Consider the following 17213-nt stretch of genomic DNA (forward strand, 5'->3'; position numbering starts at 1 on the left):
TCATGTTCAGGCGGGTATCAATCAGTACCCCCAGATCCCTCTCTGTTTGGCTGCTCTCCAGTCACTCCAACCCCAGCCTGTATCTCTCTGCATGGGGTTGCTGTGGCCAAAGTGCAGCACCCTGCACTTGGAGCTATTTCACCATGCAGCTCAGGCAACTGCCTTCAAAATTCTCATAACTTCAAATTCCCCTCACTAAAGGGATCAGTTACTAACCACCAGCTGAAGAGCTAGGGGTAGAAATCAAGTAAGCAGGAGTCTGAGGTTACTACAGCTTGGTCACACATGGTTTTGAGACCTGCTCAGAGCTGGTCTGCTGAATCTTCTTTGGGGTTATTTCTCAAACCCACCACAACAGGGCACTATCACTGCTGACCAATCCACACCAGCTCTCCTTCTGTGACTTCAGCAAGCCCTGCATAAGCAAGCCCCAGCATATGGCACAACCAGTCTGCATCTCCACTACACTGATCCATCCACCTCTCAAGCACCAGGCTCAAAGGCAAGGCAGGAGCCATGACGCTCATGTGTAAGACAGAGACCAATCACTCCTGTGGCTAAGGATCTTGAACTGAGATGGAATTCAAGTGTTCAATGTATTAATTCAGTCAGCTCAATTCTAGACATGTCCTCAATAAAGCCCAGACCAGGACCAGCCACTGTCCCTACCACAACAGATGCCATGGAGGGTAGCTTTGGGAATACCAACTCCCTCTGTAACGTCTATGCTACACTTCCCTCCTGCAACACCAAAGCTTGTCCAGTGAAAGCAGCAGCACTAATTGCTGTTGCTCTTACACACACAGTCAACCACCACTATCTCCCCAAGCTGTAGCTTGTGGTCACACTGCAAAAAATGTTTGGAAACCTCAGCTAAAATGCATGAAGAAAACACATTTCCCGTTGCAGAGCTTCTCCAGGTTTCAAAGTACTTCTCAACTCTTCACAGAGTCAAGAAACGTGCTGTTTTCTTCCTTTTTCACTTTGATGTCATTTCATCTGCACCTTTGAAACATGGATCTCCTCTCTGTAAGCATAAATACAACTCCTTAAAGATCTTTTATGCTTAAAATGCATCTTTTCAATATCAGCCACACATCTGAAACAAAATAGAGAGAGTATGAACCACTGGCACTGAACACTGTTGGCACAGCTAAAGAGGCTAGGACTTGTCCTGATGGATATTGCCCATGTAATGGGCAATCATTAGTGGAGATCTTCCCCTGGTGCACATTTCATGGCCCTCAGCATTTACAGAAGCATTCCCCTTTACTGATGGAGCCTCCAGAAGTCCTGCTTGTCTCAGCACCAGTGGATATTACTGACTTCCTTTCTCAAAGTGTTAGTGCTATCTCATGAGGAAGGACCAGTCTGCCACTGTGCCTGAATTAGGACCTGACACTCCTTTTTCTCCCTTGAAGCACGGACCATTTGCTCCCCTTCTCTCTCAGGTGGCATAATTGAGTCCCCTGGGGAAGGTTGCTAATTGAATGGGAAGTGAGACTGTCTGAGGCAGCAAAAAAGGCAGATGGTTAAGACTGAAGGCTAAGTCGGATGCAGCTTTAAGTTCTGCTGCCAACTGAAAGCCCATCCCTTAGAGACTAGGATTTCAGTAATGGTGTCACTGTGAAGGTCACAACAGTAGATATTCCCTCCTTCTCTGTCCCTTTGCAGTGACCACAAACTGTCTAATCACCACACCTGAGGTGTAACATCCTAGTACAGTCTGGAGACATGCTCATCACCCTACCTGGTGACAGGTGAGCACTGTGCTGCTCTGCTTCTGCTGGGTTTTATATGAAATGGGGTAATCTCAGAGGCCTATGAACAATATATTAGAACAGCCTACCCCAGAGCTTAGAAAGGCACGAGTGAGCAGCTGGCTGCCCATCCGCTTGGGAAAACAGGAGCAGGCTGAGCCTTGCCATGTTTTGGAGGCAATTAAAAGCAAAACAAGCAGACAGAGAAAGAGGGAAGGAGTTTCCTCATCGTACATTAGGAAATACTGCCCAAAAGGTTTGGGTTAAAGCCTATACCTCACAGTGTCTGATGTCATTCTTTGTGGCTCATTCGATGTGATCTCACTGGACACAGCCTCTGCCAACCAGTCTGTTGTCATACTGGGCCTACTGTTTTCACAGAATGGCAGGGGTTGAAAGGGACCTCTGGAGATCTAATCCAACCCTCCACCAGAGCAGGTTCACCTACAGCAGGTTGCACAGGACTGTGTTCAGGAGGGTTTTGAATGACTCCAAAGACAGAGAATCCACCACCTCTCTGGGCAGTCCATTCCAGCACCGTCAACAGAAGTTCCTCACAAATCAGTACCTGAAAGATGCCAGTCCAGTCCCAGTGGGATGGGCAGGATGGCAACTGATACACCCCTAACATCACCAGCCTGGAGCCAGCTGCAGAGTAAAAGCCTGACTTCAGCACTTTCACAAGAGATATTTAAAACTGCACCTTGACTGGTCAGGCTCTTCCTGGTGGAACTACACTCAGCTCACACCCAGCCTCAAAGTGGCTGCAACAGAAGCAGCTGCTGCCCTGGCCTGGAGAGCAAGGCAGCCCCACAGCCACCACCAGCTCATTGCTCCCCATGCCAGCTGAAGCTAGTGAGACAAGTGGAAGGATTTTTCCCCACCTCTGCCCTTCAGCCACATTGTTTATGTCCTACACAAAAGTGGGTGTGATGCAAATAAATGTTCAGGCACAGGTAGAGTTTATCAATGGTTGCACACCGCTGAAGTGATCTGGAGCTCCTTGGAAGGTAAGATCTCTGCTCATCATTGTAACAATCCTCTCACAAGCAGAGAGGAGATTTTAAACAAGGACAGAAGCATGTTCAGATGCAGAGGATAAGACTGAGGCAGTAGAGATTAGAGCAGCCAAAGGAAAGCTGAAAGTCATAAATGGCATCCCATTGCCTTCTACCTCTGACAGACCTGGCTTGTAAACACCACTCCTGAATCACTTTGTGCAGCGACTGCTCTATGAAATTATTTACTAAAGCAATCAAAGGAGGAGGAAAGAATTAAAGAAAAAAAAAAAGATGCAGGAAATGACTCAGATTACAACTCTGCACAATTAAAACCTTGATATTTGTGCTACTGTAAGACAGAGGCACATTAATAAATAATACTCTGCTCTTCTACAGCACTTTTCCTCTAATGATCTCCAAGCAATTTGCAAGTTTTTGGTAGCTGAGCTTCACCAAAGCCCTGCAAGGCAAGGAAGAGATAAATTGAGCCCCTTTGCTCCCAGCCAAAGGTAAGATCTCTGTAAGGGAAGCAATGTAATACAGCAAAGTAACACTGCCAAATGCATGCCAGTGCAAAAATGAGCTAAGTGGATCATTTTTAACTGCTCAGTAATACCTAAAACACCAACTCAAGCTGAGGGCTCACCATGCTGGGCATTACCTGACACACACTAACGATGCTCCTTGAGCCAAGGACATGAGATGTGCAAAGCATAGAAGAATTTGGGAGCAGGCTAAGTAGGAAGCCACATAAGAAACATCTTACATGGGTTCCACTCGTTGTGGTGCTCTAATCACCACGCAGCATGCTCTGGCTGTTTGAGGCTGGCACTGTATTGCAGGAAGAATACTGCCTGATGAACACCTGAATTATCAGTATCTGGGCTTCCCCCAGGAGCTACGGCAGCATCTTTGGCATCCAGGGCTCAGACACAACAGAGGCACAGGGTAGCAGATGGCAGCAGGGCTGGTGGGTAGCCAGCTGGCTGGGTTACACAGAGCTGTTTGGGAAGCTGATCAAGGCCTTCAGATCATGGGAATGTCGCCCAGGTGAGGACTGCAGAGCTGAGCAGATCCACACATAACCAGAGGAGCCCCTAGCTGAAGTGGGTGTAGGCTCTAGCCTCTCCATCACCCCAGTGGAGTGTGAGATTATCTCATACACTCTGAAGAGTCCTTCTTCCTCCAGAGAGCACAAAAAGCTGCCAGGTTTGGACACAGGGACCCCAAAGGTTAGAGTGTCTTCAGGTTACAATCCAGTAACTGATCCCTGTGGGCCTGACACTAACCCCATGATCTCCATTAGCTCTTGGGAGCTGAAGAACCTTTGCAGACTGTTTTGCCCTTAAAAGCTCAAAAGGCTCACCTTTGCTTATTCCTTCCCAAGCTTTTCAAAGCCAGATCCTATGTGCACTGACTAATGATGGCAAGATTTAGTGCAGAGGAGGCTGTGCTGCTGTCAGTACAAAGCCTGACGCCTGCCCCACAGGAGGGAGTGTGCCAAAGCAGAGAGATTCTTGTGATCTTCTGCACAGGTCAGCTTCTCCAAGTGCAAACCAGCAGGGCAAACAGAGTGGAGGGGTCCTGCACAGCTGCTGGGTGGTCTTACTGATCACTCTTTGGCCTGTTTCCAAAGCCAGATGATTTACTACACTGTCAAGAAGAGGAATTAGATGCCCCATTTAGAAGTTTATATTATTTTCTATTTTAAACCAAAATAAAACCTACCCAGTGACTACTAGAAATGTGTAAAGCAGTTCCACACACTTTATAAATTCTCCCAACAATAATACAATTCTCCTGCAACAACCACAGGAGCAATTTCACCTGTACTTACTGCCCAGTCATCTGAGCACAAACAGCCCTGAGATTTATGTGCGAGCGGAAACATAATTTCTATTATCTCCGACATTAAACTTGGCAATGGAAAATCCCATGCCTGGAGTGCAAAATCAATTTCAATAACCAGAATAGCAAGAAGTCAAAGGCAGGACTTGGAAAGGACAGGAGTTTCTCAAATAGCCAGCCAGCATTCTTCATAATGGGGATGCCACTGGGATAGGATGGGATGTGCAGTTGGATATCCTGGCTAAATTTTCTCTCTCAGCATGAAATATTGCTGTAGCTACATGAGGCTGGTTCTGGACCACAGTAGTGGCTCTCAAACTTTGTTTTGCCTGTCAAACCCCACACTTGGGGCATATGTGACAGAAGATAAATGACTGAATTTAAGGCTGCTTTTCACTGCACCCAGACCTCAGCTGTAGCTAGTCCAGAATGCTGTCTGTGAGGCAGGACCAAGTACGACAGAAGAAGTTATGTCAAACCTATCAAGACCAATCTGGCCCCACACACACATCCCAATCCTCACTGCACCAAAGCCACCTCTGTGGGAGATTTCCTGGATAACAGATTAGGGAGACAGGTAGAGCTGATCCTGCTTCAGAGAAGGCAGATGAGTTAGGTATCCTGCCAAGATCCATACCAGACTGATGTGCTGCAATTACAAGACATTGCCTTAAACAGGACACAAGGCTTTAAATCTCCTCCTGATGTTAAGGTTTGGGGGTGACAGAGAGAAGTGTTGCCATAAGTGGAACAACTTTGAACATTACTGTTTGCCAGCAAAATACCAGCTCCCCATCTAAGCTCACCCCTTACTGCTATATTCTACTTTGGAGGCCAAACTCAGGCAGCTTGCCAAGCCAGGGTGCTGCGGGAGCCTGTATCCAGGGTTTGCATTCAGCTCAGTTCCACAGGGAGCATCAGATATGTAGAAGTATATAGTATAGAAGCATCAGATGGGGAGAGTTGCAAGCATGGGTTTAGAAGTGACACTTGCACACACGTTTATGCATTCCCTTCTAAAGCCTCTCTGTTGAGAGCTGTTTCACGGAAAGCTGGAGCAACAGCACAGCTGAACTATATACTCAGACCCTCAGGTGCATCCTTGTGCTGAGAGAGCTCCAGCTGCCTATTCCCCTCCCTTTGCTTTCCAGAGAGTCATGTCAGGTTTTCTCCATTACTCCAGTCTCTAGAAATAAAGGCAGGTTGGTACTAGGACAGTCTTGTCCTGTGAAGGCTAATTTTTCACTCTCAATAGCTAACAGGTTCCCACCCCGACACTGACTTCAAGATTCAAATGCAAAACCAGGCATTTCAACACTTAGCAGAAAACATAACAAGGGACAGCACATAAAGACATAAAACCCTTCTAAAAGAGGCACTAAAAAAAATCAAATGTCATCTTCAGTGGAAGAATATTCACAAGGCGCAAAGAACTGAGCCTCTGCCATGAACTACAATCAAGAAGAAATGAACCCAAGGCATGGAGCACTCCCCTCACTCATGTCTGTATGATAACCAACAGCCAGTGCTGCAGAAGAGAGAGACTCCTGAGTGATCCTTCCTAATAGATTCGTCTTTTATCATGTTTTCATGACCTTTGTAAAAGGCAATTTAAATTCTAATTGTCCTGTGAGCACCACAGGAATCAATTAGTGACAAGAGATGTTAATTGTGCAGACTGGGAGGAGGCATTGCTAGGCTGCTCAGCTCCAACACGGGGTTAAGAGCCCAGGGGAATGCTGGGATGGTTGGGGCTTTAATCAGTCCTCCCTTTTTAATAGTTTCCATGTTGTACTGCAGTTGTCAAGGTCCATTAGTCTTCTGGAGCAGTGAATGAAGCAGTGGCATCCTCTCCATTCCTGCACTCTGCAAGCACACGCACAAAGGATCCGAATGAACTGCCGTTGAGAAAGCAAATCCTAAAACCTCTTTCTCTTTTTGTTCCTGCTCCCTCCTCCCTACAGACCCCGCACAGAAATCAGGCCTTGGGCACTGGCTAGTACAAAGCACACACTTTATGGTGGTGGGCTGTAGGGGAGGTAAGCCTGGCCCTGCCATCTCAAGATCCAGCTTGAGTTGCATATGAAAAAGAAACACTCCTATTTTTGTACCAGGGCACAGTGCTTCTCTCTCAAAAATACTGGCCAGGTAAAGGTCAGGCCAAATGCCCAGTGTTTAGATTATGCAGGCAAGGAAAAGGCTACATTTTGTTTCAGCCAGAATGAGAACATGTAGCCCAACAGAGTGCCCCCCACTCTGGCACAGCTACCTCTCAGTAAAAGTGGACTTGCCACAAGTATGCTCTGAGATCCGCTGTTTGTTACCTATTTCTCACTAGGTGCAGTGGTCCTACCCTACATCCGGACCATCTGGCTGGTGGGCAGCTGCACAGAGGGAAATTATGCAGTGATTCAGAAGTCCTCAGCACCTCCACAACATGTAGCACAGTTTCATGCCAGGAAAGCTTGTGCTGCACAAGGTCATACATCCAGGATTGTCAAAGCCCCCAGAAATAACAACCCCACCACCATTCTCTACTAAATGCCATCACAGACCATTATCACCACCTAAATCCCTTTATGCTATCCACATAGCCAACCTTGGGCAGATGCAGTGCCTGACTTTGGACAATCTGTGCTTTGCTATTGTATGGAGTCCACGCTCCAAAATCTCACTCCCCAGCTCCCCACCAGAAGTGCTAAGGCCTTCACAAAGCCAGGAAAAGGCATGCAACCTTCCCTGTGAGTGACTGATACAGAGAAAACCTGCAGCATAACAGCTCCAGTGGCATGAGATTTGTCTGTCAAGGCTGTATTCACACTGCCTCTCATCTACATCATCATGTTTTCACTCCTGAAAGTGAGCTGGTGGGTACTGAAAAAGCTGCATTTGACCTCAGACCACTGGGCAGAACTGCAGCCACAGTCCAGCTGTGCTCCTGCTAAGCCTCTACTTTCAACCCTCTGCTCCTTCTGCCAAACCTGTTGGTGTTCCTAGATTAAAACCACACAGCCATAGCCAATCTCTGGAATTTTGCCCAGCACTGGCCATAGACTTTGTGTCTCCTTTTCCCTCCTCTCGACTGTTTAACCTTGCACTCCTCCCATCCCATGGCACTGACCTTCCTTTAACCAGCCAGATTGTTGTTTAAACTGGAGACACGTCCAAAGGCTGGGACATCTCTTTCCTGTCAGTATCACCTTCTTTGCAGATGATGCCTGTCATTTCTTGCACTCCTTGATTCACTCTTTGCTGGTCATCCAAATAACTCACTGGATCTCAGGTTCAAGCTTTCTTCCCTGTAAATCCAAGAGGTAGTTAGCACAGCTGCCATCACACCCAACACAACCAAGCCACACACAGGGCACTGCTGCAGCACAAAGTACGCTCTCTAGTTCCCCACAGAGCTCTCAGAGTGTCCCAGGTATCCCAGCCATCATGACTGGAGAAGGAGCTCAGCAGCTCAAAAGACTCCATATCTGCTGCTTCAACCCTGTACAACAGATCTGGCCAAAGCCCCAGAGCCATGCCACCCATATGCAGCTGGGCTGCCAGTGAGGCTGCTGACAGCTTGATTACTTTTCATCTCTGTCTACAGAAAAAGCTTGAAGGTGCCTTGGTTAGGCAGGAAGACTCCAATCCACAAGCAGCATCAGTTTCCCTTCTCCCTTGCCTTAAACCAGTAGGAGGGTAAAAGTACCTCCAGTGCCTCCATCCCTACATAAAAACCTCACCAACCACCTCTCTTCAAACCATTTATTCTCAGATTTGAGATTCTTCTTACCTGAGAGATTAGCTTCTTCCCTAAAGTGTGCCCACTTCTAGTGCTTCACTAGGATGTTTAATTACTTCTGCTTCTGCCTGAAGCACAGTAAATGCTCTTTCTCAGCAAATGCTTTTCTTGGGAATGCTCTCCCCATGGACATAGACTAATTTATTTTTTTAGTTGCTATTATCTTTTAAACCTCTGCCACATTCCCTAGCAGACTCCAGTCTAGGAGATAGGGATCATTTTTGTAAGGAGCACTGTACACCAGGGGAATGTTCTATATAACACCACCATCATATTTCCCAGCCAGATCACTGCCAATTTTCAAACTGAGCTTTAGGTATCCAATGCAGAAGAAAGAAGGAAAAAATGGACCTCAGTCTGAGAAAGTCTCAGGACTTCTGCTCTCTGGTGGTAGTACCAGCCCCAGACAGATGCCTCCCTGCAACCTACAAGCAAAGGTAGGCACAGCTTTAGCTATCTGTAGTTTGGAAGAGACAGTTTGCCTACTTTCTTAGGAGAATATCTCCATACACATTAAGGTCTGAGAACAAAACTGCTATGCAGTAATTTCTCCCTTACAGCTCTCAGAGCAAATGTTGTTAATGGTTCACCTCACAGTTTCCAGAGATCCTATTATTTTTACTGCAAGTCCCACATGCAGGAAGTTTTCTGAGCGCAGAAAGCCTCAAGCATTCTGGCAGGTTGCTAGATAGAGGACAGTCTAGGCTAAAAAGGTTGCTTAGTGACTAAGTAAACCAGAGAAAACAAGTAGTATGGCCAGGTTCAAGATTCAAGCCAGAGGGCCATCAAGAAGCTTGTCATTAGAATCTCATTCCAAGAATTTTAGAATCACAGAATCAAGCAGGTTGGAAGAGACCTCTAAGATCATCCAGTCCAACCTAGCACCCAGACCTGTTCAATCAACCAGACCACTAAGTGACTCATCCAGGCTTTTCTTGAACACCTTCAGGGATGGCGACTCCACCACCTCCCTGGGCAGCCCATTCCAATGCAAAACACTCTCTGTGCCAACAACTTCCTCCTAACATCCAGCCTAAATCTCCCCTGACACAGCTTGAGACTGTGTCCCCTTGTTCTATTGCTGGTTGCCTGGCAGAAGAGACCAATCCCCACCTGGCTACAGCCTCCCTTCAGGTAGTTGTAGACAGCAATAAGGTCACCTCTGAGCCTCCTCTTCTGCAGGCTGCACACCCCCAGCTCCCTCAGCCTCTCCTCATAGGCTTTGTGTTCCAGGCCTCTCACCAGTTTCATTACCCTTCTCTGGACACCTTCCAGTATCTCAACATCTCTCTTGAATTGAGGAGCCCAGAACTGGACACAGTACTTAAGATGTGGCCTGACCAGTGTTGAGTACAGGGGCAGAAGAACCTCCCTTGTCCTACTGGCTACACTGTTCCTGATCCAGGCTAGGATGCCACTGGCTCTCTTAGCCACTTGGGCACACTGCTGGCTCATGTACCAGTACCCCCAGGTCCCTTTCTTCCTGGCTGTTCTCCAGCCACTCTGTCCCCAGCCTGTAGTGCTGCTTGGGGTTGTTGTGGCCAAAGTGTAGGACCCTGCACTCAGGAACCCAAAGCTTCACACTAGCACAACGGATTCCAGTGGCACAAGCAGGAAGAAAAAGTGGCAGGTGCAAAGTGTAATCTCCACGTGAGGTTCCTCCCATGCCTTGTGCCAGATAGTCCTTTCCAGCTAACCCACCCATTTGCCTGAGCAGTGGGCCACAGGCAGTTTCACTCCCATCATCTCTATGAAATGGAATTAGCAGTTTCTCTACTCATCCTCTGTCCAGCACCTCTACAAAGCCCTTTCTGAATTTCCATTACAAATAATAATGCACTTCGTTCTGCCTCACCAGGCCCATGGCTCACCTGCCCACATCTCTTTCAGACTCCACTAGTCTTCCTTTCTTTCACCAGCAGAATCATTTTATGCTCTCATCTTTTCTTTCCATTATTTGGGTGATTGTGGACATACTTTTGTTGCTGTGATTTACAAAACAACTCAGTCAACCCTTACACAGCAGACCTGATAGGGCTCTAGAAGTGGGAAGGAATGACTGTTATTTGGTCCCCACGCCACGCGTGGCTCTGTAGTTACAGCTGGTCAGTCTCAAACCTGAAGGGGAGGTTCGTTACTTGAGCCCCACACTGGAGAGACATGGGCTGGTATGGAAAGTGCTAAACAGACCCCCAGGAAGGGCTGGGAGCAAGCTTGTTCTGATACATTGATTCCACTGCAAAATTTGACGTCCTCCTATGAAATGAACATACAATAAACCCAGTCTTTTAAACCCAAACAGGAAACGAACGCCCTCTGAAAGATCATGACAGAAGCCAGTACAACAGGCTTATACGTGGAGAGATTCCCTGAAGCCATCAGTTCCCAGTGCTTAGAGACCAGCTGAGAAAAGAAACTCCCTCTGGAGGCTGCTAATGCCTTCCTCTGCTTTCTGAAAAGGATGAGACAGACAGGCTTGATCTTTCCTCCCTTTCCACTTCATTCATTCACCAGCATCTGCATTGCGTGCTAACACAGCCTGCGCTATCCCTGAGCGTTCAAGGGAAGGCAGGAGGAGCTCCAGTCAAACCTACAGCCTCAGCAAAGGCTGCACTCACAGCCAGTCACTCAGAGCAACAGAAAAGCCTCATGTGTAAGTTGCTCTCATACAGCAACTGATTTAAAGAGCTGCCAGAGGAAACTTTTTCTTTTGGCATAGCAACTTCTAACACTTCCATAAATCCAAGGAATTAGTCTGCATATATTGCAGCATCTGATCTGATCTGCTCTGTGTAACATGCAGGAGATGCACACACGTAACAGCTATCACACATCATCGCTGCTAATGTCAGAGATACCATATCCTGTATCTAACTACTAGAGACACCTATATATCAGATATCTAACTAGTAGACACATGTATATATCAGATATCTAACTTCTAGACAGTACTTCAGACATATCTGGTTTTGCCTATGCCTTTAACTTTAGCCTTAGGGGTCCTAATTTTCCTAACCCTAATCCTAAATGTAATCTTTAGCCTTCATTTTAACCACTCAAAATTGCTGCCCTGAATGACTCCTGTGATGCTGTTACTTATTCACAGTTGTAAGCCTGCATTATTTCATCACCCCATCTACCTCTTGCTTTCCTGATTCTCTCTATTCACAAGCAACTTCGCTTCTTTCCTCTTTCTGTTCACCTGGAATAGCCTGTAATAGCTCCCCCATGGATCCTCGCTACCCACCTCTCTTGGTCCAAGCATGACGGATAGAATAAAGTGCCTTGGCTGAGAGCAGTGACTGGTAGTTCTCTTCAGCTGACCTGGCCTCAAGGAAGGTGCTAAAGCTTTAACAACTTTTGTCTTTTCTCCTCTGCTCCTACAAGAGATATCCTGTTAAAAAAATAGGCCCAAGTGTGGGTACCATTAAAAGAACACTAGATCCCAGGCCTCAGCAACCAAACATCTCTTTGACCAGACACATTAGAAGACAAGAGAGTGAAAAAACAAGCAGCAGTTTTAAGAACTGGGCTACAGAATGAGGCCAACAAACTAGGGACTTCATTTGCCAAGTAGGAACTTAAGCTGATTAGCTTCTAGAGGCCTGGAGCAAATGTTGACAGAAATTTGACTTAAAAGCTATTCCTTTTCAAAGCCATTTTCTCCAGCCTCCAGAAAACACAGCCACATTGAAAAGCTACAAGAAAATATATCAACTTTCAGGCAACTGAGCTGCAGCCAAGTTCCCATGATGGTACCTGGCACTGACCACATCAGAACTGGATCACCAGAACACAGCTATTTGCCCTTCCAGCAACACATCTGGCACCAGTCATGTTCACAGGCTAGCTCCAGTCTGGCACTCAGCTCATGACTTAAAGTCATTTCACTGAGTACTACAAGCTACCAAGTCCAGCAGCAAAAATGCTTCTTGGATTGGCTCTTTCTTCATGCTTGTACTAAGTCCATATAGCCCTGAGGTTGCATATAAGAATGATCCTCCTGCTGACAAAAAGAAAGACATTTTGGATTTCTCTTCAACTCAGACATCTCTTTTCTGGGCAGGGACTGAGAATGGAGCTTGCCACAATGCAGTCAGTGGAACAGACCCAAGGATGGCTTTCTCACATATGAAGAGGCCAAATCCTACTGGACCAAGCACTGGATGCTGTTACACAGTCCCATCTCTCACTGATGGAATGGAGGGGGTTACACTAACTTGACCATGACAGATGGTGTAGGATTGGAGGGCTGGTATTGCATTTCTGAAAGGCTATTTCTGACAGCTCATGTCCATCCTGTCCAAAGGCCAGCAGCATGCATGACAAGCATCATGATGCTCAGGTACTGTTTGCTGGCCACATTGTCATATTTCCCTCTCAAAAATCAGCAAAAATTTGGAAACAAAGGGAAGAAAATATACAAGACAAGAAGAAAGAAGAAGAAAATACAAGAGAAATGCAAGAGAAGAAAATGTAATAGCCACTACTTTTGCATTCCCTGAGCTGTGGTTGCCAGCTCCCAGGGCAAACCTGAGTCTCTACAACTTGATGTGAACAGTATGACTCTAGAGCTGAGGAGCACATCTCACTGACCTTCTTGCTGAACTGAAAACAAATACAGGATTCCCTATTGTCTCTCTGCCTGGCTGAACACAGTGACATAAAGGAAGGAGGCAATGGTGACAATTTCCTGCTCAGTACAGCAGAAATAGCATGGCCAGCAGCAGCAGGAAAGTGATCATCCCTCTGTACTCAGCACTGATGAGGCCACACCTTGAGTACTGGGTTCAGTTTTGGGTCCTTACTCCAAGAAGGACATAGAGGTGCTGGAGCAGGTCCTGGTGAAGGGTCTGGAGAACAGGGCTGGTGAGGAGCAGCTGAGGGAACTGGAGGTGTTTAGCACAGAGAAATGGAAGCACTGGAGACCTCCTCACTCTCTACAATTACCTAAAAGGAGGTTGCAGTGAAGTGAGGCTCAGTAAACACGTGATGGGACAGCAACCTCAAGTTGCGCCATGGAAGGTTTAGGTTGGACAAGGGGAACAATTTCCTCCCCAAAAGGATTGTCAAGCCCTGGAACAAGCTGCTCAGGGAAGTGGTGAAATCATCAATCCTGGAAATATTTGAAAGATACAGATGTGGTGCTGAGGGACATGATTCAGTGGTGAACTTGCTGGTGCTAGGCTAACAGTTGGATATGATGACCTAAAAGGTCTTTTCCAACCAAACCAGCTTATGATTCCACAACAGGGAAAAAAAAACACAAATCAAAGTACTACATAAAGTCACTCTGACAGAGAGGATGTCAGGCTGTAGTGAAATAAACACAAAACAGCAGCAGTTTCTAGTAGAGCACTGGAAGAGATGCTACTATCTCCCAGCTCTGCCAAAGCATTTTGATGACCAAGCACAGGAGGGATTCTGTCAGAGCTAGACAAGGACCTGAGCTTGGCAATGTATGAAACAGCCTTCCAGAAACTGAGACACTTTCTGGGAAGTCTGGGCACCAAACTGCACGAAAGAAAAGCACAGAGTAGGCACGACCTCAAATAGCAGCCAGCCTTAAAGCCTCTATCACTTAAATCTACACGAATGTAAGGGCAGGATCTTTCTAGGTCACTTCAATATCTTCAGGTCACGTACTTCAGATCTTTCTAGGTCACTTCAGTAAGTGACCTATTCTTGATAACACTTCTAAAAGGTCCCTTCCAACTCAAGCCAGCCTATGATTTTAAAACTGGCATTCTTCTCCCAGTTTGACAAGGAAGCCCATGTGTTGCTAGGAACTCACAAGGCCTTGTTTGTGAGGGGAAAAGCGATGGGGCACACAAGCCCTAGCTGAATCAACTGCTTAGGGAGGCACTCAGGTCTCTGTCCCAAGGTGGTGAAAACAGAAGGCAAATCTATTAGCAAATCTGTGGCCTTCTGACACGGTGCTGTCATGGCACAGAAATCTATTACAGCAAGTCAGGATGTAATTAAACCAGGGTTTGCACATGTGTGGGGAAAAAAGTACTCATAGACAGAGGACATGGAAAATAAGATGTGACTTGAAGCTAATGGAAGGCAGCAGCTCACAGAGGAAACAGAAGATTGTTTTAACAGTAACAGCCACTGGGTGGTAGAGTCTGCTACCAAGAGATGTGGTCAAGAAGGCATTGCCTCAAGAAGCCAGCAGTGGTTTAGGTGGAGTAGTAACTGCTCATTCAGGGAAGTCCTACAAATCCTGGAGGTCAGTTATATCCCAACGGCTCCTCTCAGCTCTGCTCCCACAGTTTATGCAGAGCAGAAAGACTGTACTTGGTCAAGAGGAGCATGTGAGGTTACACTGAAGCCCCCAATTAACTGGTGCAAGATGGGCAACACCAAAATCAGTTCCAAGATCAATATTTCTATTCATTTACAAGCATAACAAGGTTAGAGAGGTGAGCAGAGTAAATAATTAACTCATTTACAGATTGGGTTTTTTTAAGCCAGAAAGAGTCATTTTGATCTCCTGGGTAATTAGCTATGCAGTTGACATTAATCACAACCACTGCAATTATTTGAAGTATTTGATTAATCAATCCAGAGGAAAAGCAGAGCTAGGCCAAACCACCCTTGCTGCATAGCCTTTTTTCTCCATCAGTCAATACACAGGTGCTGGCTCTCAGAAATGTGACATGTTCCTGCTGAGTACAACATAACAAATCCTCTGGCTGCTTGGATATAATCATAAGATGGATACAACACTTTGCCTGGAGAAGATGCAGACCATGATGCTTTCAGACTGAACTAAAGGGTATTTATTAATGCTAGACTTGCTGAATTGCAATTCTCAGCACTTGCGGCCTTCCAGCTACTAAAGCACAAATACAATCATGTGCTGTACAGTCCTGATACTACACATGATAAACAGCACTACATGACAGTGTGTGTCAGCCAGCCTGAGCAGAGAGCAGAAACTCCTGGCTCTTGCCTTCTCATCTATAATATGAGCAGTTAGTTGAATTAAGGAAGAATAACGAGCCTAGAAGATAGCCTGAACATCAATAAAACCAGATTAGAAAAGCTCAGAAGTACACATTACTTTTTTCTTGCTAGAAGCTTACAACTCCTACTACTGGTAGCAGGAACAGGTTCAGTTTTGCTCAATGAAGTTTGCAGAGTCTTCGAACTCACTGCTGTCTACAACTACCTGAAGGGAGGCTATAGCCAGGTGGGGGTAGGTCTCTTCTCCCAGGCAACCAGCAACAGAACAAGGGGACACAGTCTCAAGTTGCACCAGGGGAGGTATAGGCTGGATGTTAGGAGGAAGTTCTTCACAGAGAGAGTGATTGTGTTCAAGAAAAGACTGGATGAGGCACTTAGTGCCATGGTCTAGTTGATTGGATAGGGATGAGTGCTAGATTGGACAGGGGTGGGTGCTAGATTGGAGTGGATGAGCTCGGAGGTCTCTTCCAACCTGGTTGATTTTGTGATACCAGCAGACAAAAGGAAACATGTCATATTAGAACAAAAAGCAATGGCCTCAAGCTGCAATTGGGTAGGTTTAGACAAGATAGTAAGGAAATTTTTTTCCAGCATGAGCAGAATGGGCTGCCCAAGGAAGTGGAGTCACCAAGCCTGGATGTGTTTAAAAGTCATTTGGATGTGGTGTTTGGGAATATGGTTTAGGGTGCACCATATAGAGTAGTGTTCTGGGTTGGAGTTGTGCCAGGTTAGGTATAGGCTGGATATTAGGAAGAAGTTCTTCACAGAGAGAGTGATTTCCCATTGGAATGGGCTGCCCAGGGAGGTGGTGGAGGCACCGTCCCTGGGGGTCTTCAAGAAAAGACTGGATGAGGCACCTAGTGCCATGGTCTAGTTGATTGGATAGGGCTGGGTGCTAGGTTGGACTGGATGATCTTGGAGGTCTCTTCCAACCTGGTTGATTCTATTCTATTCTATCCTGAGGGTCTTTTCCAGCCCAAATGTTTCTGTGATCCTGTGATATTAAAGCACATCCTCATCTGGTTTTGCTCTGCATTAGGCTGCTGCTTTCAAAAATGCAAATGTTAACTCCCCAAAACAAACTTGGCTTGAGGATGTTAAGCTTATGTGTAAACTGACAGGCAGCAGGCTTCCAATACAAAGGCTCAGCCATTTAAAGGGATGAAAATTACAAGATGGTGCATATTTCTTAAAACAAATATTGGAACACTCAGCCAGTGCTTTATTGATTGGGTTTCTCCCAACTAACACTTCTACTGCTGCATGTAAATGCACTAGTATTTCTTCAATGCAAAATCTGGAAATGGGTAAAAAACCAAAGTCTTTTGGAGTGCTATGACTCCTTCAGAGAATCTGTCTGCATCACAGCAATTGGAAGTTCCAATGTGTGCCAACTGGTTGGACTCCATTTTGATCACAGCCCAGGTGAAAATAGGCTCTCTTATGTGCCCACAGGATGCCAGGCTGCCACACAAGGGAGAGGCACGCTCCCCAAAAGCTTTGGCACATAGATCCCTCACGTGCAGAGCTAAGAGATTCCCACTCCAGTACAGAGGACACCCTTCAGGAAGAGAGGCAATGTCTGGAATAAGGCAGCACGTGTGTGCTTTCGGCAATATCAACCACTCGAGGTTTTCAGTCTGCTCCTCAAGCAGCACATTTCTTACATCTGGCATGCAAAATACTCTAATAGTGAGGAACGTCCCATTTTGATTTAAATGAATGCATTTATTTCCAAATGGGAGACCACAAGTTAAACAAACACATTTCTCCCTTTGCACATGAAAGCATTGTTTTGTCACAGATGTACAGTATAATACATTTATTTTCTCAATT

The 17213-nt window shown here is 46.2% G+C and overlaps 1 protein-coding gene across 4 annotated transcripts in view; it reads right to left on the minus strand.

The window, feature by feature from the left end:
* Positions 1–17213, minus strand: part of HMG20A (high mobility group 20A) — a 194620-nt gene that overhangs the window by 107244 nt on the left and 70163 nt on the right. For 3 of the 4 annotated variants that reach the window (XR_010305320.1, XR_010305319.1, XR_010305317.1), the window contains exon 13: positions 7731–7908. The exons of the other annotated variant lie outside the window; for it this stretch is intronic. The gene's annotated coding sequence lies outside the window, so the exon portion shown is untranslated. The remainder of the gene's footprint in view (positions 1–7730; positions 7909–17213) is intronic. 4 annotated transcript variants of the gene reach the window in all.

The sequence above is a fragment of the Pogoniulus pusillus genome, chromosome 17 (genome assembly GCF_015220805.1).
Source record: "Pogoniulus pusillus isolate bPogPus1 chromosome 17, bPogPus1.pri, whole genome shotgun sequence".
Classification (NCBI taxonomy): Eukaryota; Metazoa; Chordata; class Aves; order Piciformes; family Lybiidae; genus Pogoniulus; species Pogoniulus pusillus.